This window comes from Nelumbo nucifera, chromosome 1, assembly GCF_055504915.1.
Source record: "Nelumbo nucifera cultivar China Antique chromosome 1, China Antique-T2T, whole genome shotgun sequence".
Classification (NCBI taxonomy): domain Eukaryota; kingdom Viridiplantae; phylum Streptophyta; class Magnoliopsida; order Proteales; family Nelumbonaceae; genus Nelumbo; species Nelumbo nucifera.
Genome location: NC_142649.1, coordinates 70973655 through 70996488, shown reverse-complemented (window position 1 = coordinate 70996488; position 22834 = coordinate 70973655). Strand labels below are relative to the sequence as shown.

The 22834-nt window shown below is 39.0% G+C and overlaps 1 non-coding gene across 1 annotated transcript; it reads left to right on the top strand.

The window, feature by feature from the left end:
* Positions 1 to 991: 991 nt before the first annotated feature.
* On the top strand, positions 992 to 2603 carry LOC104612795 (uncharacterized). Its single transcript, XR_016075951.1, has 2 exons — positions 992 to 1131; positions 1221 to 2603. It is a non-coding gene; the product is annotated as an uncharacterized LOC104612795 (transcript).
* Positions 2604 to 22834: the final 20231 nt, after the last annotated feature.

Sequence of the window (22834 nt, the reverse complement as noted above, 5' to 3'; positions counted from 1 at the left end):
ATTAACCCGAATCCGACACAATCCAATTAAATGAATAGGGGGTATCAAACCTGCCCTAACTCTTGTGTAATATACCTATATTTAATTGATATTATATACACTAATATCTTCAAGACTACGGTGTCAAACAGGTCAGGTTAGTGTGGGTTCTCTTGAAACCCAAACCCTACCTGAAACCCCAAATAAAAAATAACCCGATCCAAATATGGTCAGTGCGGGTTTACCACCTAACCCGACCCACTGACATCCCTAGAAGGGAAGGCAAGCTTAAAGGGAAAAAAGAAGACAATAGCCGCACCCAGATCAAGAAGAGACGCCCCTTAGTTCTATTTTTAAAATTTGTTGGAATGTTCACATTCAATATGCATGCCACATGTACTTTTTATTTTGCTGGGTCTGCCACCCACCTATCCTCCCTCCAATTGGATCCCCGCACACTGACTTCTCCCTCTCTCCAACGCAGTCGTGATCTCTCTCTCTCTCTCTCTCTGAGCCTGAGGTCTGAGCAACTCCCCCCGTCAGCCCTCAGCCCGTCTCTTTTTCTAATCCTTTATCGAGCGAGCGCGCACTGTCGTCGCATAACTCTTATCGGAGAAAGAGATAAAGACAATCACCAGAAACCCACTACGTATCTCAATGAGAGAGCATCAACTTCCATGTAGGCATGAACACCAGCTCCGAAGAAGAGAAGCAGAGAAGCATCTCTGAAGCTGCCTCCCTACGATTAAAACCGTACAGATTTTAAGTTCGGTTGGATAAGGTTACGGAAATTTGTAAAAACAGCTCTGGCCAATCCCTGCTCTCCACCTTTTCCAATCAAAAGCCAGGCTTTTCAGCGGAAAGTGAAAGATATTCGAAAAGTTGAAAACCAGAACAATTTTCTTTTTTTGTTCTTCGTTCGCTTAATGACCCAACACCCCAATGATGGACACGTAATTAAGGAAATTTTATAAATTCCACATAAATAAATGAATTTTAAAATACCTGGCTTTGAGATTGCTCTTCTCCATTCTGTTTCCGAGGGCGTATCACTTGTGCATAAGAAGTTAAGAACCCATCACAACTGAACCTCCTTAAGATTCGCTGCCTCAGGAGAAAGCGGAGGACCAACCATAACCAGATCCGGCCCAGGTTCCTCCGCTTCCCTCGTCATTTCTTTTTTTGAATTTGAATTACGTCCCAAATAATCTATATATTTGTTTTTTTCTTCAATTTTGCAGGATACCAGTCGAAACTTATGCCTTTTTTCCTGGAGTTTTTCAAGCTGGAGAAAGGTATATCCTGGGATTTCACAACCATTTCCTTTCCTTCGTTTGGCTAAGGGTTCTGCAACATACCCTTCTGCGAAATCGGCTGCAGTTTCTCTTTACTTTACTCTGTGTGGATTTGGGGTCTGGCCTTTGCAGTATACCCTTTTCAAAAATCTTTCACTACCCTGCGGTTTTTGGAGGTTTTCAATCAAAGGAAACGTAGATTCTGGAATTTCGTTTGTCTTGATAATTTTCCTGATAACAACAACCTAGCCCTCCGTTCCCCATATCCTGAGGTTGAGGATTTTAGATAACACCCATTTGAGAAGTCTATCAGAAACTACCACTTTAGGGCTTTAGGTGAATCATTAATGGCGGATGGTTATGACTTTTTCAACATGGATGGTGGTGGAAGATCAATCAGAAATGAAGATTTTGAGGAAGAAGATGTTTGGGCGGTTGTGAAAGATAGAAAGGATACCAGTCCCAGGGTTAGAAAACCAAAAGATCATCAGTCCTCTGTTTCTAGTCCAACACCAAGGCGCTTTCCCACTGCTTCAAGAATGATACCAAGAGCAGCTAATAATGCCACACACGAGGCCAGAGCTCACCAGCAGTCAGCACCTGTAAACATTCCTGACTGGTCAAAGACATACAAGAAGAATTCAAAGGGGTCTGGCGGCCATAGCTTCAGCAAGGATGGTTCACGGGCAGACGGTGGTAGCTACAGTTACAGTAATGCTTTTATTAATGATGATGGGGAAAGTAATGTTATCGCTAGTGATGATGGCGATGACGATGAGATGATACCTCCCCATGAATGGATTGCCAAGAAGATGGCGAGGAGTCAGATTTCTTCTTTTTCTGTGTTTGAAGGTATTGGGAGGACACTCAAGGGAAGAGATCTCAGCAAAGTAAGGAACGCTATTCTCACCAGAACCGGTTTCCTAGAATAGCACACCAACAAGCCGTCATCGTTATCGTCGTCTTGCCACTTAGAGAGTGGTATCGGTGGGTTTCGTTTGATCTTCTTTTTTTTTTTTTTTTTTTTTTTTGTTTCCTTGAACTTCATTGATGTAATCCGAGATGTGTAGAGCTGAGATGAGAGGTTTCGTAACAGTCTTCTTGCCACTCAGAGCTGCAACTTTTTTGGTGGGGCTTGTTTGCTTTTTTTTTCTTTAACTTTTTATGCTTCCGGGCAGCCTAGCTCTGAGATTTTGTCATTGGGTTCGTGCTTGTGACTTTGTGTTTTCGGCCTTTCTGGCGTAAAGAAGAGTGATGAGATCGTCTTCACCTTTTTCTGTGCGTACAACTGCATTAGTATAAATACAAAGAATTAAACCTCTTTTGTTCTTTTTTTTATTATGTGATATGTGGTATAAAAAACGGAGTGGTAAAAGGGATAATCTATTAATCTTTGGAGAAGCTTTTGTTTCCTCTGTAAAATATCAGCACATTTCAGGATTCACGATTTAGATTTCTCATTCCCTTTCTGTACTTGGCTATGAAGTTCGCAGGAATTGGTTATTGGGATTTGCAACTCACAATTTTGCTTCCAACCCGATATTACAGCCACATCTCCACATGTGAATAATAAATATAAATATGGGAGAGGTTGCCGACGTGCGGCCAGAACATGTTTGTGAGGAGCAATCTGTGAAGTGCAGATTCGGATTTGTTGGAGTACTTGAGAAAGATTTAGCTGTTCAACGGGCTGTAAAACCAATGATAAAGTTCTATTTAAATACATGGGGCCTGCATCTCTAATGGGTAGATGGATAGAGATTCTTGCTGTTTAAATGTTTTTTATTGTGGCAAGTTAAATGCTTCTTGGCCCATGTCTGGAAGTGCTTGTTAATCTACCAGAAAAGTACTTATTAATATATTGTTTGGTAAAAAAGTGATTCTTTCAAATGGGGTAATATGGGTATTTTAAAAATTACATGATAGGCCAAGTGTTTAAAAATAAGTACCTTCTTGAGTGTTTAAGTTGGGCATGTAATGTTGGTTAAATATATGCCATTATTTTTTTTTTCTTTTTCCTTTATGAGGTAATTCTGTGGTCATTAACTAGCTTCATATTCTAGTAGCTTTGATTAGTGATAGAAACTTTCAAACTTCTTTATTTATTTATTTTAATTTAAGAAATACACAGATGCCATATGTTAAACACATTGTACATATATTTATTTATTTATAAAAAATAATTGCAATTTGTGAAGGTGTATGTATTGGACAAAAATTTAATATTCAGGTGGTCAAATGTTTGTTGTAATTCGTGGGACTGAATTATGTATGAAATACGATCCTATCTGCTAGGGGCTCGGCCAGTACATCTCTTTAAATAAGTTAAAATTCAAGAATGGTGTTTTAATTGATTTAATTTAGTACAAAACCTGCGCAAAATATATCTCTATGAAATGATGTCTTCCATCAACCTTCAATTATTCTCAGATATGGATCGATAATTATTGTTCTTCAGGCTTCAGCTATGAGCCTATGACTTGACTTTTAAGTATGTATGTGGATGTAAATCAATGCCAAGTTCAATGGAGTTTCATTTACATGCCCAAGCACAACCTCTTATTACTGAACAAATAACTCAGTAATTAATTGCAGAATTGAGTTGATTAATGACTCCGACAGTGTGAGACAGAGTGCCTGAGTCAACTTGCAAGTCAATAAGAAAATAATAATAATAAAATGTTGTAACTAAGTTAAGTTTGGGAAACAAAAGGATAAACTAGTGGGAACTATAATAATTAATTAATTGCTATGGTTGTTTTAAGGGGCAATAAAGCAGATGTGTTATGTTAACTGCGGAGGAACTGGTGGAAACCATAGAAGACTAGTAAGTGCTACTTTATTGGCTTATGATAGCATGTTGATAGATGGTTCATGCCTATTGATAATTTTATGTCTAATCCTATCCACAGTTTGTTTATTATAGATTTAGTTCTGATCCAAATCCCAATTCAATTTGATTATGACCGAACACAATAAACTCGTCAATTTCACAAGTAGAGTCTTTAATGGTTGGATGAGTACAATTAATGTTTTTAAAAGAATTGCAAGTTCCAACTTCTAACTATTGGAATTGGTTCTCGCTCACGGTTTAACCAGTTTGTCATCATCATGTCACAACTGACAAATGTTGTGCTAATTATGAGGCAAAATATATGATTCATTTATGCGACAAAAGATGTGATTGGTTGAATGTGATAATAAGCACATCTTATCAAATATGAAAGTACATATTATGAGAAATGAATTAATAAAAAGTAAATGGATTTTAAAGTGCTTGATTGAGATTTAGATTTAAAAATTTGGAGTATCAGACCAAGTATAAGGCCGATCCTAAGAGAGATCTTGCTTTGCCACAACATGGGCAGCCTTATTGGATGAGCTGTAGAGACTAATTTATGTCATTTGGGAGTACCCTTTTATGTTGTATCTTATGTACATTATTCTTTTTTGTAAAGTCACAGCTGTCATTTCCATAATTATGTTGTTTTTTTTTTTTTATTGTAAGAGGACACGTGTCCTTTCCATATTTGTGTATACTACTCTTCAATACAAGAAAATCTTTCTAGGCACGTGTATCATTGGAATACACCCTTTCATTTTCTAGCTTATCTTCTCTAGTTTGAACTAAGTTGACATGGTATTATAGTGGTTTTGTTCAACCTGTCCTTGATTGAAATCTGTCTTGTTTTGTGGGATCGACCCATCTTTTGGATCTCTCTGGTTCTTGTACTAATCAACACAAGTTTCTTGTCCTTTTTTTGGAAGATTGTTGTCAGCAGTAGGATTTTCTCTCTTTCTCTTAATCAACTACTTCAATCACTATGAAACTATGGATATGAGGTTGCACAGGTCAGATTTATATAGATTTACGATTTGTTTCTAGTTCGGATTACATTTGAAGGGTGTTTTGCCCTTCTTCTTATTCGACAGTCTAGAAAATTGACCTTTTTTGGACTGTTATCAGTTCACAACCTTTGTCTAGTTTTTTTTTTTTTGTTGGGTTTTGTTACTTCCCTGTTGTGTGTGATTGGACACACATCTTTCATCAAGCCTAGTTTTGTTTGGACCTTTGACTAATTTTTTTTTTAAGTTCTTGTTTCTTTTTTGTTGAAATGGCTATAGAGAAAATGGATATTCTATTAGAACCAACTATGCTTTCTAGAAATTCCATTTCTAGTTTTATGTTGAAGGAAATGGTCTATGGGGATTTGTGGATGGCTCCACAAAACAATTCGATGGGTCTGATTCCAAGGGGTTGAAACAGTGGAAGATCAACAATGCCAAAGTTGTATCTTGTTTTCTTGGTTCCATTGAAATTGATATTGCTATTTGAATGAGAAGTTTTCGGATGGCTAGTGAAATGTTCACCTATATGGAAAAGGTGTACCAATAGTCCAACATTTCTCGTCAGTATTAGATTGAAACAAAGATTTTTTTTTTATTACAATTAGGGTGAGAAGAAAATACAAAAATACTATGCTAGCTTTGTGAACTTATGGACAGAATATGAATTGGTTCATATGGATGAATCCACTTCTATTTGATGCATCAAAAATCTGAAAGAACATTTTGATAGGAGGAAGATCATGCATTTCCTAATGCATCTGAGACCTGAATATGAGATTGTAAGGTCTAACATTCTTAGTAGGGGCACTCCATTCACACTTGACATAGTAGGGGCACTCCATTCACACTTGACTCATTACTCAATCGACCTTGGGGTCGAGATCTGATTTTGGAACAAAGACAACCTTTTTGTCAAAGCCCAATAAGGACTTGTCCTGAGTATAGTGTTATGACTGTAAGGAATATGGACTTGTTATTTCACACTGTCGGAAGAAAATTTTCTATACTTATTCTAAGCAACATGGGCATATCATTCCTGAATATCCTACTCAACTAGCTAAGGGGAATGGTTCAAGTTCTAAGAAGAGTCAACATAAGGCTTTCTAAACAACAATTAAAGGTGTATATATAGGGAGTACTACTTCAGTAGGAAATGATGAAAATTTTGGAGCTCTTATAGAAGAGAGAATGCAACAACTAGTATCCTCAGCTATGTCCTTTGCATTTTTAGTCATTGGTCTTTTTAGTGACTCATCCTATTATTGTTCCTCTCCCAGTCACTTATGGATCATTGATTCCAGTTTCTCTAACCATATGACAAGGGCACACACTAATCAGTCCATTAAACTCAAATCTTTGAATAAACATATTATTACTGCTAACGGAGAGAAATTGGACATTGTTGAATGACATGATTATTTGTCTTTGTCTACATCTGTTAATTCATGTTTCCATCTTCCTAAAACTTTATTTGTTTCTAAACTCACAACAAATCTGATTTCAATCGGTTAACTAGTTGAGGATGGTAACATTGTTCCCTTTTCTCATGATGGTAGTTTGATATAGGACTAGCACACTTGGACAATGAAAGGGAAGGGGCAAAGATTGGGTTGGCTATTTGCCTTGGAATTTGAAAAGACACTGGGGCCTTCTTCCACATCTTGTTTGCTTACTACTACCCCTAGTTATGAAGTTGTTTGTAGAAATAATTTATGGCATTTGTGGCATAGGCGACTTGGTCATCCTTATGCAAATAAACTTGAGTCTTTGTTTCATGATGGACTTTTGTGTTCTAAAGTTACTTCTCTAATAATGTTGGTAAAGCTTACATTTCTTGTTGCTTGAGTAAGAGTCATGCTTTACCTTTTTCCTCTACTACTAAACATGCTTCTGTTCCATTTAAACTAGTGCACAGTGATGTTTGATCATCTCTGGTTATTTCAAGGTTAGGATATAAATATTTTATTACATTTATTGATGACTGTACTCATTTTACCTGGATGTACTTTTTGAGAAATAAATCTGAAGTTTTTTCGATCTACTTTTAGATTTTTCTTAGAAAAAGATGAAAAACCATTTTGATGCAAACATTGGGGTTCTTCGTTCAAACTTTGAGGGTGAATACTTTGATGGAGACTTTCAAAACATTTTAAGAAATAATAGAATTCAATCCCAAAGATATTGTCTTGGCACTCCACAACAAAATGGAGTGTCAGAGCGTAAGAATAGACATATATTGAGCATAGTTCAGACCCTTCTTCATGATTCCCACACTCCTACTTCATTTTGGGGAGGCGGCCAACACTACTATGTATCTTATTAACATTCTTCCCTCATTTGTCTTGCATAGTACCACTCCTTTTCAAAGATTTTTTCATCATTCACCTGATTTTTTGGTTCTTCATGTCTTTGGTTGTGTGCTTCATTCACCTTCCACCATATGAGCGCATAAAGCTTACTCCCCAATCAACAATGTGTACTTTTGTTGGATATAGCCTTGATAATAAGGGCTTCCTCTGCTATGATCCCCAATCTCGTTGGATTTGTGTATCGTTCAATGTCAACTTTCTTGAAATCATTTTTTTTGCCCACATTGCTAAGTTACCTACTACTTCCATTTCTATGCTTTAGTCTTTTGATTCTATAGGCTCTTCTAATTCACCTCCTTCAATTTTAGAATTTCTCCATGTCTTTTTTAGGAAGAACCTAGCTGCTCCGACTATTATCACTCTGCTTTCTTCATCACCAGAAGCTGATCCATCATCTCTAGCCATGAGTTTCTCTTCTTCTCTTGATACTGTAAGTACACCTACACCTATCCATGATCCCCAACCATCATCTAATCCCCTTTTACGCCATTCATCTCGTATTTCTTGCTCTCCTGACTACTATGGTTTTCCTTCAAACCATAGCTCATTCTTTGTTGTTTTGTCTGTCACAGATATTCCTACATCACACCAGAAGGCTATGGCTGTCCCACATTGGAAAGAATCCATGGATAATGAACTCTAAGCTCTTATTGATAATGATACTTGTAACATGGTTCCTGTCCCTCCAGATGCCTCTCTAATTGGAAGTAAGTGGGTATATTTAGTGAAGCTTAACTCTGATGGAAGCCTTGATAGACACAAGGCTCATCTGGTGGCACAAGGGTATAAGTAGGAGTATAGGATAGACTATGATGAGACATTCTCCCGTAGATAAGATGACCACTGTTCGTCTATTGCTGACCATATTTGCATCTAAGCACTGGAACATTCATTAGATGGATGCCAAAAATGCTTTCTTACATGAGGATCTCAAGGAAATTGTTTATATGAAACTTCCACTGGGATACTATTATGGCTCTCCCTTGGTTTGTCAACTTAAAAATTCCTTGTATGGTCTTAAACAAGCCCCCAAGGCATGGTTTGAAAATTTTCGTTCAATGAGCACAAATCCAAGATTCACTAAGAGTTCCTTAGATTATTCACTATTCATATCGAGATGCCCCCAAGGAATTACACTATTACTTCTATATGTGGATGACATTCTCATTACCAGTGATGACAGTCATGACATTTCTTCCTTGAAGCAGCTTCTTAGTCAGTCCTTCAAGATGAAGGACCTTGGTCATCATACTTATTTCTTGGGGCTAAAAGTAACTCATTCTTCCTGCGAGTATTTTGTTAATCAACAGAAGTATGCAATGGATCTTGTGAAATCTACAAACCTGAGTGATGGAAAATAGGTCGACACACCTCTTGAGATGAATCTAAAACTTACGAAGGATGATGGGGGCTCCCTAGCGGATACTACGCTTTATCGATAGCTTGTTGGTATCCTTATCTATCTATCTTACTATGACAGGTTCGAATATTTCTTATGCTGTCCAATTGGTTAGTCAGTTTGTCTCTTCTCCTCGACAACCACACATAACTATAGTTCTTCGTATTATTCGATACATTCGTGGAACACTTTCACATGGCATATTCTTTCTTGCATCTACTCCGCTTAGCCTATCCGCCTATGCAGATGTCGATTGGCTAGGATGTCTAGATACTCAACGATCCACTACTGGCTGGTATGTCTTTCTTGGTGACTCTCTCATATCCTAGAAGTGTAAAAAGCAACCTACTATCTCCAAGTCATCTAACGAGGCTAAGTATATGGCTATGTTCTCTGTTTGCAATGAGATTATATGGCTAAGAGCCCTCCTCGATAACCTTGGTATCTCCTTGGCATCTCCAATTCTGATTTATGCTGGCAATTAAAGTTCTATCAAGATTGCATCCAACCTAGTCTTTTATGAGCGGACCAAACATATAGATGTCGATTGCCGCTTCATCAGAGATCAATTTTCTCTTGGACACATATCTTTGCCACACGTGCCTTCTACCTTGCAGCTCGCTGACTTATTCCCAAAGGCTATGACTCGTGCTCATAACCAGTTTCTAGTTGACAAATTGATGTTGGTACCTCGGCATCAATTTGAGGGTGGTGTAAAGACTGATTTATGTTGCTTAGGAGCACCCTTTTATGTTGTATTTTATGTACATTATTCTTTCTTGTAAAGTCAAAGTTGTCATTTCCATAATTATGTTATTTTATTCTTTATTGTATGAGGACATAGGTGTCCTTTCCATATTTGTGTACACCACTCTTCTATATAAGAAATTTTTTCTGGGCGTGTGTATTATCACAACACACCCTTCCATTTTCTGGCTCATCTTCTCTGGTTTGAATTGAGTTGGCAAATGAACACAGTCCACCAAGCAATTAGAAAGGTTTTGAAGTGAACTCCTGCAAGTTGGTAAGGCATGAGTTAGCTGCCACGATGGATTGATGTGATCAACCAATAAGAGTTTATAAACATTTTTAGCATCACCCTCATATACCACACTTGCTAATAGAAATTCAGACGCCATTGACAGACCTTCCAACAAAGTCAAAGCCTTAGCCATCTGAGCACTATCACAATGGAGTGGGACTGTTCTTGCCAATATACACAACCCATTATGGTCATTAAGAACAAAGCCTACTACCTTCCCCCCCCCCTTGCAAACTAGAAAGTAGCATCAATATTAAGCTTTAACATGTTTTTGTCTAGCTTAATCCAAGAATTAGGACAAGGGCTTTGTAATTGTGGGGTATTCCCTATATGAGTAGTTGGCAAACACATATTAAGAGTCACCTGGGGTTTGCAGATGTATGTAGAAGGCTTGAACAACAGGGCAAAAAAATAGAATGTGTAAAAGGGTCTCTTCAAGTCTTCAGTAGTAGTACATAATGGGCATGCACTAATAATAGAGCAGTCATGTTTCTACAAAATGTCTACAAATGGATGGATATTTAAGGCACATCTCCATAAAAACATTTTAATAGCAAGGGTATAACCTTATGGTTCCACAAAATGAGTCCATTGCATATCTTCCTTTATATATTGGAGGATAAGGAGCTTGGAGATGAAGACAGTAGTTGTAATGTTGAAGAGCATGTAAACTGGCCATGAAGAGTTTTATGTTAGAAAATACCCGTACTGTTAGGACCCGGATTGTGGCCCATCATAGTGGCCATGATCCTGCTTGTCTAGTCCTAATCCAACCACCTAAGTAGAGCTCAATATGTTGGTGGTAGGACTTGAACACCTTCCTAGAATAGCTCTAGAATTTGGAGTGACACATTTAAATTTAAAATTTGAATAAATCTCATTTATTTGGAAATAATGGATATGTTAATTGAGAGAAATTCAAGGGAATTAAACCCCAACTCTTTAGGTAAGTTCTTTGATAGGGGGCTTGTCTAAAAGAATTAATATGAGAGAGGACCCCTTCCCCTGGCCGTGAGAAGCATTTTCTCTATCACCTAACCTCCAACTCATGAGAGTGCTTCCTATCAGCATTGTTTTTTAGAAGAAGGATACAAGAGAAAATCATTGTGACTAGGGGTAGATTTGAGCCAAGTAGAACCGAGCTATTCGAGCTCAATTCGCCAAGACAGTATGAGGCGCGAGCTTGAGATTGGTCCAACTTGATCACTTGAGCTTGAGTTCGGCTCGAGTGAAAAGCTCATAAGCTCAAGCTCGACTATGAGTCAAATGCTTTATAAAAGTAAAAAGATATAAATAAAAAAAATATTTTTTATTTGATATTTTCAAAAATTAATAATTATAATAATTAGTTATTATTATATATAAAAATAAAAGTATTATATATATGTATGTATGTATGTATATGTAGAAGCTTGATTAGGCTCGCGAGCCTCACTAGCCGAGCTTTATTAGGCTCGAACTTAGCTCAAAGCTTGGTTTAAATCGAGCCAAACTGAGCTCAAATAGCTCGTTAAAAGCTTGGCTTGTTGCCCCCTAATTGTGACTCAAGAGGATGGACTAAATCCTTGTAGTCACCAAGTATCTATCTTGGTGGTGGAAGATATTGCATTCAAGTGCAAATACTTGTACCGATTCAGTCAAGGAAAGTGCTTTAATATGTTTGTGCTCCATTCCAAAGAGTTAAAGGCTGATAGGAGAAGAAAATCGGCTTCTATAAGTCAAAAACAGTGATTATGGTGACGGGAGGTATACTGGTTAAGCAATCACTTGTCTTCAAGATCTGATCTAATCTTTACTATTTTAGTTTATTATTCCATGCTTTTATTTAGATTGTTCAAACCTAGTGACTGCATGACCGACTTTCATCTTACACCATACCCACCTGCGATTTGGGGAATGGGAGAGGAACATTGTGAATTTGAGATGCCACATTTGGAGGTAAAACATGTAGTAGTTTCTGTAAATTTCAAGTGTGTGAGACGTCATCTATATAATGAGCAACTCGTGACAATAAAGGATCATCTATAATATAAAAGTTGTTGTAAAGAAGAACCTTACAGTCCACGGATCAAAGAAGAAGTCAATGTTCCACCTATCACCAATTAACCATAGCGTTCCCTCGCCCAATAAGAATTTTGAACTGAGCAAACTTTTCCAAACTCGAGGTGTACTATTCCAAAAATGATTTCCCTTGAGATATTTTGCAATAACAAGTTTTTGCTCATAAGGAACTAGAATCTTGTAAGAACTGCCAACCGACACTAACCCAATACCTCCTTCAGATTTTGGCTTCAAATAATATCTCACTTGGCAATGTGAACCCGTTTTTTCCTATTCATATGGCCCCACCATAAGTCCCAGCATAGTTTATCTAATTGGGAGAATCTCTTTTGGTAAGAGATGAGTATGCATTTGGAAAAAAAGTACAACTTCCAGAGTTGATTTTGAGGACAGTAGGAGAGTGCACCTGCTGCTTGTCATACTAATGAATTCTTTTCATCCTGCTAATTTGGTCTTCACGCATTCCAAATCAAATCTGTCGACTTATAAATTGCCTATAAGGAGAGGTACTCCTAAATAGGCCTCCTCTTTGCGTATTACGTACTCCCAAATCTTGAGTTCATTTCTCACCTTTCGATGGGCATTGTTAGGGTGAGTAAAATTTTTGGTTAAAACCCAATTTCATTAACATATATAAATAAAATATTGTATATTATAAAGTATAATATATATATATATATATTGAAGATGGCAGATTTGGCCCTCTAGTGATATCATAACACATGGCATCTCAGAACTAATAGATGACACTCAGACACCACTTATGTGATGATTTGCCTTAGCCAAAGTATTGGAGTCCGACCTAGTGACCTACGACCTGGTGGAAACCTAGTTGGTGACCTCGTCCACAACTTAGGGCGACTAGCAGCACATCGTTTAGGGCCGACCTATGGCACCTTGTCACTAGCCAGAGTGACCTCAAAGTGAGGAGCAACCTCCTTCAAGGACTTGTCGGCTTGGCTGAGGTCCAGGTGGTGACCTATGAGACATGCTCATCGACCAATTCTGCATCCATATCTCGTCCCTCCTAGGTTTCTTGGAAGTTGGCCCTTGCACCGAATGCTCCGGAGGAAACCGAACAAAGCAGGAAGACTAGTCTACATGCACGGCTACTTCCGAGGACTTCAGACCGGTTAGGCATGACCTCCCGGAGATCTCAAACGCAATGCGTGAAGCCCACGCCAAACAACACCTATATATAGGCCTCACCTTCAACCTCAAGGGGATGTACGATTTATTGCTCACAAATTTAATAGGATATTAGCATTCAGCTCGTACACCTCAGTACTAACTTAAGCATCAGAGCGCCCACATCGGGTAAAATCAATCCGAGCACTCTGGCATTGTTTCCGTACAGGTCTCTATAAAGAACTACATAACTCGGCAATCAACCTAGCTCTGCACCCGAACAACCTTCTAATTCAGCCTAGTCAGTTCAGCATCAAAGTCGTCTTCCAGCAGGAAATCCTCCAGCTCGGTATCCGAGTTACCAGCGAATTGGGAGCTGCCAAAATGCCCATCATCAATTGGCGCTGTCTATGAGAAATACAACAGAAAGCTAAATTCTCGCCTTCTAGTTTGCTAAGTTCTCACCTTCTAACTTTTGCCTTTATCAACTCAATGGCATTTTTTAGCAACACCAACATCGACAATGAAGTATCAGTTACTAGGGGAAAAGAGCATTTGCGACGAACCCTGAGAACCCCTCTATGCTAATCAAGCAAGTTCAGTGCCCCTAGCATTTCATGGAGTAGCAACCGTTTTAAACCCAACACTCCCATTACCCTTGATAAATACACTGCTACCTCATGTGAATGCCCCTCTCCCCGCGGTAGAGCCATCAGCAGTTCTCGTCAGGATTGAACCGCAACAATTTTATGAGTTGAAGCATGAATCTCCAGATGTGGGCGTGAGAGGAGAAGTTCAGTGCATTCATACTACTGCAGAATAATCAACAGCAGAATGATCTCAACAACCAGTAGTCCGATGACAAGCACCTTGGAGTGAGGCCGCCCCCATAGGTCAAGCCCTTTGTGGTTCCCGCGAGAGTTAATGGCCAACAGATTGTGGAGCAGCCCTGCCGACCTCAATTCCTTTTATATTCGTTCTCAACAATAGTCAGCCCGAACGAAGCCTCATAAGCTCTGTTTCGTGAGGTCTCCTCTATAGGTCGAGCACTTTGTGGCTCCCGTGGGAGTCGGCGGCCAACAGATTGTGTGGTCACCCTTGTAGGTTAAGCCTTCCAAGGCTTTCATGCGAGTCGACAACCTACGATTAGTAGAGCTGCCCTCCCAGGTCAAGCTCCTTGTGGCTTCTCGTAGGAGTAGATGACCAGTTTACCCAAGGGCTGATGTAGTGTAGCTGTGGCATCAACCTACCACCCAACACTGACAGCAACATACGTATCAACAAAATCCACGAGTAGAACAAAATATGAGCGACTAGCCTAGGTGAACTTCAGCGATCTAGCCCAGATTGTTTCCCTGCACGAATTGTGAAGTCTCAGTGCTGATCGAGCTTAGTATGGCTCCCGCGAGAGTTGGAAGCGAATTGAATGTGGAACCGGCCTCATAGGTCGAGCCCTTCGTGGTTCCCATGAGCGTAGGTGACCCGCAGACAACAGAGCCACCCTCTCAAGGTGAGCCCCCCATACCTCCAATAGGAGTGGGCGACTAGTAGTTCCAAGAGCAGGTGCAGTACATGTATGCCATTGTCTCACAAGCACTCACCCAGGGAAGCCAATTCCATTTGATGACATAGAAGCAACCACATTTGAAGCTACTAAAGCTACTATAGAACGACCATCTAGTTTAGCGACTTGGTCAAATTGAGTTTTAAGGGAAATCCATACCGCTTTTTAGCTAAGGTGCCCTCAAGTCAACTTAAAAAATATAACGACAGCAGGAAGACTGGCCTTAGAAGGTCGGCCCCCGTTTATCTAACTTGGAAACACAATTAAATCGATCTCAAAGGACATTGACATTTCACTGCCGACCCTAAAAAAATAGGAGAGAAAAAGAAACCAAGGAAGGGAACACTGATTCACTTTCAACACCGTGGCAGACATGCAAACTTGGCCAATCTCTTCACAACCGACGTCAACCTCGGTTTTAGGCTCCACATTGACCTTGCCGGCTACTCTTTTGTGAATTGGCTCGAGAGAAATTTTGTTGTAGCCTACCTGAGTGGAGCGACCTGATGAGGCAGTCACACAGTTAGAGGCCCCTCTCAAATCGCATGGCGAACTTCACTCTTGAGGTATTGGGCCGAATTGCAAAACTCCTTGATGGTTGCATACCTAGTAAGGTAGATGTCATTGGAGCGCATGTTTTTCCTCTCATCGAATAGATGAATTTGCTCTTGTACACCTATAATCAAGATTGTGAGGTCCTACGTAAGGCTGCATTCAACACTTAGATCTGAGGAGCAAACTAGACCGGCATCTATGGCTATGAGCTCATCAAACTAGTCGCTCTAGGCCCAAGGAGCAAGCTACTCCCTTTGTCGAGCTGACCTCAACTCAGGAGTGGGGAGCAATTGATGAGGGCGGATTTGGCCCTCCAGTAACATCATGATACATGGCATCTCAGAACCGATGGATGACACTCAAACACCACCTATGTGATGACTTGCCTTAGCCAAAATATTGGAGTCAAACTTGGCAACCTGCGACCTGGTGGAAACCTAGTTGGTGACCTCGTCCACAACTTAGGGCGGCTAGCAGCACTTCGTTTAGGGCCGACCTATGTCACCTTGTCACCAGCCGGAGTGACCTCAAAGTGAGGAGCGACCTCCTTTGAGGGCTTGCCAGCCTGGCTAAGGTCCAGGTGGCGACCTACGAGACATGCTTGCCGACCAATTCTGCATCCATATCTCGTCACTCCCAGGTTTCTTGGAAGTTGGCCCCTGCATCGAATGTTCCGAAGGAAACCGAACAAGGCGCGAAGACTAGTCTATGTGCATGGCTACCTCCAAGGACTTCGAACCGATTAGGCACGACCTCCCAGAGATCTTGGATGCAATGTGTGAAGCCCACGCCAAACAACACCTATATATAGGCCTAACCTTCAACCTTAAGGGGATGTATGATTTATTGCTCACAAGCTTAATAGCATATTAGCATTTAGCTCGCACAACTTAGTACTGACTTAAGTATCAAAGCGCCCATGCCAGGTAAAAGCAATCTGGGCACTCTGGCGTTGTTTCCTTACAGGTATCTCTAAAGAACTACATAGCTCTGCACCCAAACAACCTCTTAATTCAACCCAGTCAGTTCAACATCCAAGCCGTCTTCCAGTAGGAAATCCTCCAGCTCGGGATCCAAGTTACCAACGAATTGGAAGCTGCCAAAATGCCCATCATATATATATATATATTATGAAACTAAATTTCATTATAATATACTATATATAATATATTAATATATAAATATATAGCATATTATATATTACATGTTACATATTATAAATGAATTTTGATTAATTTTGTTTTTTCGATAAATTGAATTTTTAATTTTGAAAACCGAAAACCAAAATTTCCAAAATCCAAATTAACCTAACCAAAAAAATTGAAACCGAAATTTGCAGTTTAATTTTTTTGTTTTGACCAAATAATGCTCACCCCTAGGCATTGCCACTAAAATGAATTGCTGATTTGGCAAAATATATATTATGGACAGACCATCTACAAAAAGATGTTAGTTGTTCTTCCAAACATTGGAGTTTTGAAGTAGTACACTTACCAAACAACAACATCATGAATAAAAAAATAAGTGGTTTAACCGTATTCCTATTCTGCCAAGAGGAACTCCTTTAAGTCTACCAGCGTCTTAGTTGTTGGGAGAGAAGGCAAGAAAGGACTTCTGTACAAATCATAGTTTTCGAATCGTCGTTGAACCGGATGGTCAGACTGTTCGGCTCGGGAACCATCCAGGCAACCGGTTCCATTATACTCTAAACCCGATCTTTGGCCAAAATCGTTGAACTGGTCAACAACCTATTGGATCGGGTGGTCAAACCCATTGATCTATTGACCTGCTTAATGGTTTTTGGCCATTTTTTATTTTTAATTATTATTATTATTTTTTAATTTTTATTGTCAGAATAAGCCATCCATTCGAACTGGACAATCAAACCTTCCACCTAAAAACCAGTGACCAGAATAATTCCATTTCTGGATCGTTTTTTAAAACCATGTACAAATTATATAAAGATACGGGGATGGGGAGCAACCTTGACCAAACGATTTTGATATCTATCCAATTTGGCAAATTATATTGGGCGATGGCGCAGCCTGTTGGTCCATAATGAAAATGATCCACCCATTTTTATACTTTTTCTACTACGTATCCAAACACACGAGACAAACTCTTTTTGCTTTTACCTCGAAGTGTTACAAGTGCAAGTAAACCAGGCCACTAAGAAAGGATTGGGATGGAAAGAATAAGTAAGAAAAAGATATGGTATTAAAAGAGTTTTTGACCAATCAAAATCCATCCATGAAGAATTTTGATAAATAATACTCGATTGGCTATCAAATTTATATCAGCATTTGATTGGTCAAAAAATTTTCAGATATACATTTTTTTTTTCAGATATCTTTCCCATGTCATAATCGAACCCATTCCAATTAAATTTCGTGCATAGAGACATAAAAACTAAAAAGTGCGTTGATATTTTATAAAGCGCGCTAATCCGCCTATGCGGTCTGAACTCGTTGCGGTTGGCCACGTCAGTGGTCATAATTAGACTGAAAAAGTATCTTCCTGGCATCCTTACTGACATACATGAACACAAAACATGATAGGTTGATCCAAATACAACACTAGATTTTAGTAAACAGTAGATCCCCCAACATTATTTAAATATGATATGAAAGGGTTCAAAACCCTAGTGGAGTTGGGAGGTGGTTATTGCTTATTAATTCTCTGTACATGGAATCGCACCTTAAAAAATATAAAAAAATCTGTGCATGTCTTCTGGTGGGTTCACCTTCAAATTAACACTCAGTTCTATTAGTATTAGATCGTTTTTAGCGATGACAATGGAATATAGCAGGCAGTGGTAGTGTCAGGAATTTTCTCTTAGAGGGTAAGAGAGGGGAAATGGAGAATGGAGATTATTCAAAATTCTCTACAAATGTTATATATTCTTCATCTAACCCAATCAAAAAGTTCAGCTTGAAGTTTGTCTTAAGGCTGTATTTATTTCCAGTGTAAATGCACTTTTATACCAATGGAGTTGAGATATTATGGTTTGGTGAGAGTGTAAAATATGAACGGGCCATTGTGCTCATTTACATTGTCTTGTTTGGTTATATCTTGTTGCAGCAGGAGATTTATCAGAGAGGGAGGCAGAAAAAGAGAAGGGCGGAACTGGGGTGCCTCGCCTGAGTTACGATACCATGTTCGAATTCGACAAACCGATTTGTGGAATTTGAATTAGGCTGCCTTGCCTGAGTTGAAGAAACTGATGACCAATGTGTGTGATGTTGCAGCCATGGAGGGAGGTCTGTGCTGCTACCGTTCACTTCCCTATGTCCCATCAGTCTACCAGATCCCCAAGTCCCCATGCTATTAGTAGAGGCACAACGGGAGCAAAATGCCCAGGAACTACGAGATGTTGCAGCCATGGAGGGAGAGAGAGAAACAATGGGATTGCACCCAAATGGAGATCGCTACCCAGAAGTAGAGAACGCCCATTTGAATCGGCCTCCAAGTTCTCCCAATCAAACCCTGTCGAAGGTGGTGGCGGTGAAGGAGAATGCCCATCTGGATTTGCTCCAATGTTGTTGATAGACACCATCTATTGTTAATAGAGAAGGAGGAGAGAGAGAGAGAGAACATTGTAATAAATACATCGATAATTTCAATGTATTTATTACATCGATTATCGGTGTAAAATTTCATGTTTACGAAATGTCTACAAAATCAAACCGAGGTGTAAAATTTACCCCAGTTTGATTTTACACCTCTACCAAATGCACCCTAAGGTTAAATTAAAAAAAAATATTAATACCATTTAACTTTGGGCTGGATTAAGATTGAGGCTTGTCTAATCTAACCCTACAACATTATGTAAATAAGTCATTCCAATTCAAACAAATTGGATTGACAATCAAAACAGGAAGGATTATGTTAAAGTTAATATTAGGGTTTCAAGAATTTAAATTGGATTAAGATCAAAATTGAGATAAATAAATATTAATGTGACTCTGCCCCACCCACTAACATTTTCTCTGTTTTTTTTTTTTTTGAGGGAGGGGGATGGACATGGACTACCCCTAATTATGGGGTATAGGAATGGGAAAAGTTTGAGAGTGCCAAGGACCCCCACCTAATAACTTAGCTCCAGCCCATGGAGAATGTTTCCAGTCTGGCCCTAATCAGAATTCAGAAAATGTCTGGGTTTGGGTGGAATAAATTTGACATGTCAAAAGTTCAAATCCTCTAGAATTTTACTGTTAATACTGGGCCACTCACGAAATCAGCTTAGCTCAGCTCATGTATATGAGGTCCACCAATCAGGATGATATGGCATACAATGATTGGTCCCAGTATCCTCGGATACCTACAGATGAATTTTTGTACTCTATTTAATCTTTTTGTTAAGCCATTCTCATCTCATATGTCCGTGTCCAACTTCCCCCAAGGCCCTAAACCTGCTGCTGTTGACTCAGCGTCTGCCCCCTAACTTGCATCAGCCCACTGCCAGACTGGAGAGGGGCATGGGGCATGTCTAGGGTTAGGGTTGGAATTCAGTGAAGTTGTACTGAACCTCTGAACCTTTTGGCTTAGGCGCTTAGCCACCCAAGTCCCGACGATGGCCGACACCCGACAAGGCGACAACCACACACGCAAGCCTCTAGGCTCTACCTCCCTCTCTCTCAGTCTCAACTCTCAACTACACCAAACACAAAAGAGTATTACCTTCCATGAACGTCACCAACTTTCACATGGGTTACAGTAAAAGATTATCGAAGATTTTTTGATATCTCGTGACTAAAATCTTCGTCGCATAAAGTTAATCACTTTTTTTTTATGCAATGCTACCAAAAGAGATAGAGTTAATTAATGAGGCTTCAATTACCTGACCTCACAGAAATTCCCCCTTGGATATTCCTTATACACGAGTCAACTGAATGTTGTCACATGACTTGTACAAATTCTTATAAATCCCAAAATACCTTGTCATGTTATTGCGACCAAGATGCCCTTAGCCTCATCTTCTTTTTCTTGAACATAATACAGAATTCATCCATAAAACCAGAGAAGGGAGTTCCATACACAGAACAAATAAAACAAAAGAAAAAACTAAGCAGAAGCAAAGAAATCAGCCGTGGTCAGGCTGCAAATCCCTCTGGTTTCGCTGGTTAGAGAACAGATTACACTTACAGCGCTATGGTTTTTAACAGAGAGCACAAAGATTTAATGAAAATCTCTCTTAAACTCAAGATGATTATGAGATTAAGAATGGTAAGTGAGTACACTAAGTAGGTTGATATGGAAGTAATCAAGACCGAGGAGGAGGATATGGGGTCATTCCATTCCTAATGCTAGTCTGGTGTACACTGTGCACTGTGCACTGTGCATGAGGTGTACGAGTGGAGGTGGCTGTCACTGATTGGTTTCTCTTCCCTCCCATCTTATCTTGTATCCAACAGCAATTAGAGGCAATATTAACAAGCCTGAGCGACCAAGACTAGAGTAAGACCAGATGGTGCTTGGGCTGAAATACTGGGAATGGGATGGGCTGGATGCCCAGTAACAGAGCTTGATTGTTCGACATGGTGATCTTCATCTTCATAAGTGAGGAAGCTGGAAATTGGCTCCAGAGAGAAGGGAAAAGAAAAAAAAAAAAAAAAGGAATTTCCCTTGAAAAGCACAGGAATTCCGTCAAAACAATAGACGGAGTCACATTGGAACGATAATGAGACCGTCCTGTGACGGGGTATTTTAACCATCAATATTCAGAGTAGTGTCTCAGCTCAGGTACAGGATTTGGCATGACCATTAACTAGTGATATATAAAAGATTAGTTATTGCACCACACAAGGGCCAAGGGGACCGTCATTAAGCCACAGCCTTTTCTAATCAACATGTGATTGATGCAAAGAATGCGATATATCATCTGATTTTGGAGAAAACGATCGGATAGGAATCTTTGCCGTAAGGGGGATTGCAGTAAAAATATCGTCGTCATCGTGAATAAAAATTATCATATACTTATCTATAAATACTCAGTATTTCTACACTTAATTAACATTTAATTGGACTTATTATGCTGGTATTTTGATTCAGGGCAAGGAAAGAAGTCGTCAGAAGGAAGACAAGGCTAATCGGATGGTTTTTCACAGTTTCGGCACCGTTTAGTAATCTAGGCCTAACTCTCATATCCGGACTCCGATTGGGCTGATTCAAGATGCACTGGAAAGATAAGAGCGAAATTTACAACTTTAATGTTTTGGGTTTTGACAGATTCGGCCTGAACCGAAGTCAAAATCGGGCCCAAAGTCGAAGTGGATCCGTAGTAAAGCTCATCTCACAGCTGAAGCCCAATTCGCAAAAAAGCCTTATAGCAGCCCAACTTATTAAAGCAGCCCACTCGAATTCAAGAATCCAGAGTTTTCTTAGATTTGAATTTTAAAGAAGATTGAGATCATTAAATAAGAGATAAAATAAGATAGGATATGATCAGTTTAAAACTAACCTGGATTATCCATTCTTGAGATAACTCCAAGTAGTTGTAACAGCCCCTCCCCTAAAACTATATGAAGGGTTGGGCGTACCAGCACCTGGCATCTATCAATTACTGAAGCTCTCTCTGAATCAATCAAGAAGACCATCAAGAAAGCTTCAAGGAGGAGATCAGCAAGGCATGAAAGCTTCATGAGTTCTTTCTTTCCTCTTGTTTGTTTTATTTTCTGTATCATGAACTAATTTATTTGTAGTTAGGGCTGTGGAAAGCCTAACCATGACAATGAATTTATTTTTATCATGATTTATCCAAGATTGTGATTTCCATATAGTCTATGAATTATTATGCTTAATGCGATTAGGAGTTTGGCCACCTCTTAATTGATTGGATTTATGTGAATGAATCGGGAGAGGATTTCATATAATGGACTGAATAATTCATGGTGTGAATTGAATGGCATATAAGGATATATATACACATGATTCATCTAAATGTATAAGTTTTTCTTTGAACTTAATGCATTTCTATCTTGAGAACTCTAGTCGAGGGATCGAAGTGTTACTTGATAGAAATAGATTTGATATATCTTGGGAAAGAGTATTAAATAAATTTGGAAAAACTTCAGCTTATGGAAATGATAAATTATCTTGGTTAATCTCATCCATTAATACTCATTGGAATGGTTAGACGGACCAATAGTCCTAGTGATTTCAATCAATCGTTGCATATTCAGTTATTTATTACCCTTGCTTTTATTTTATTTCTCTATTTTTAAATTTCAGTAGTCCTTATTGTTGAATCTGAATTTCGGTTGTCCAAATAATTAAGGAAGGTTGTAGTTCTAATACTTATTTTGTTAAATCCTCGTGAGAACGATATTTTTATACTACTTAATAACTAATGCACTTGCTAGGGTTATAATTTTAGCTATCAATCATCATCATTAATTCATGCTGTATTTGAATACATTTGAGAGGAGAAATAAATGGTCTCACTGATTTTCATAAACCTTTATTTGGCATATTCACATGAACTAAGGTGAAATCCATAATATGGATGGCTGAATCATGCTATATGGTTGGGTGAAATTTCAAAAATTTCTTTCAGCCTTCCGGGAATCGTATTCCCAAGATTTAGAAAAACTG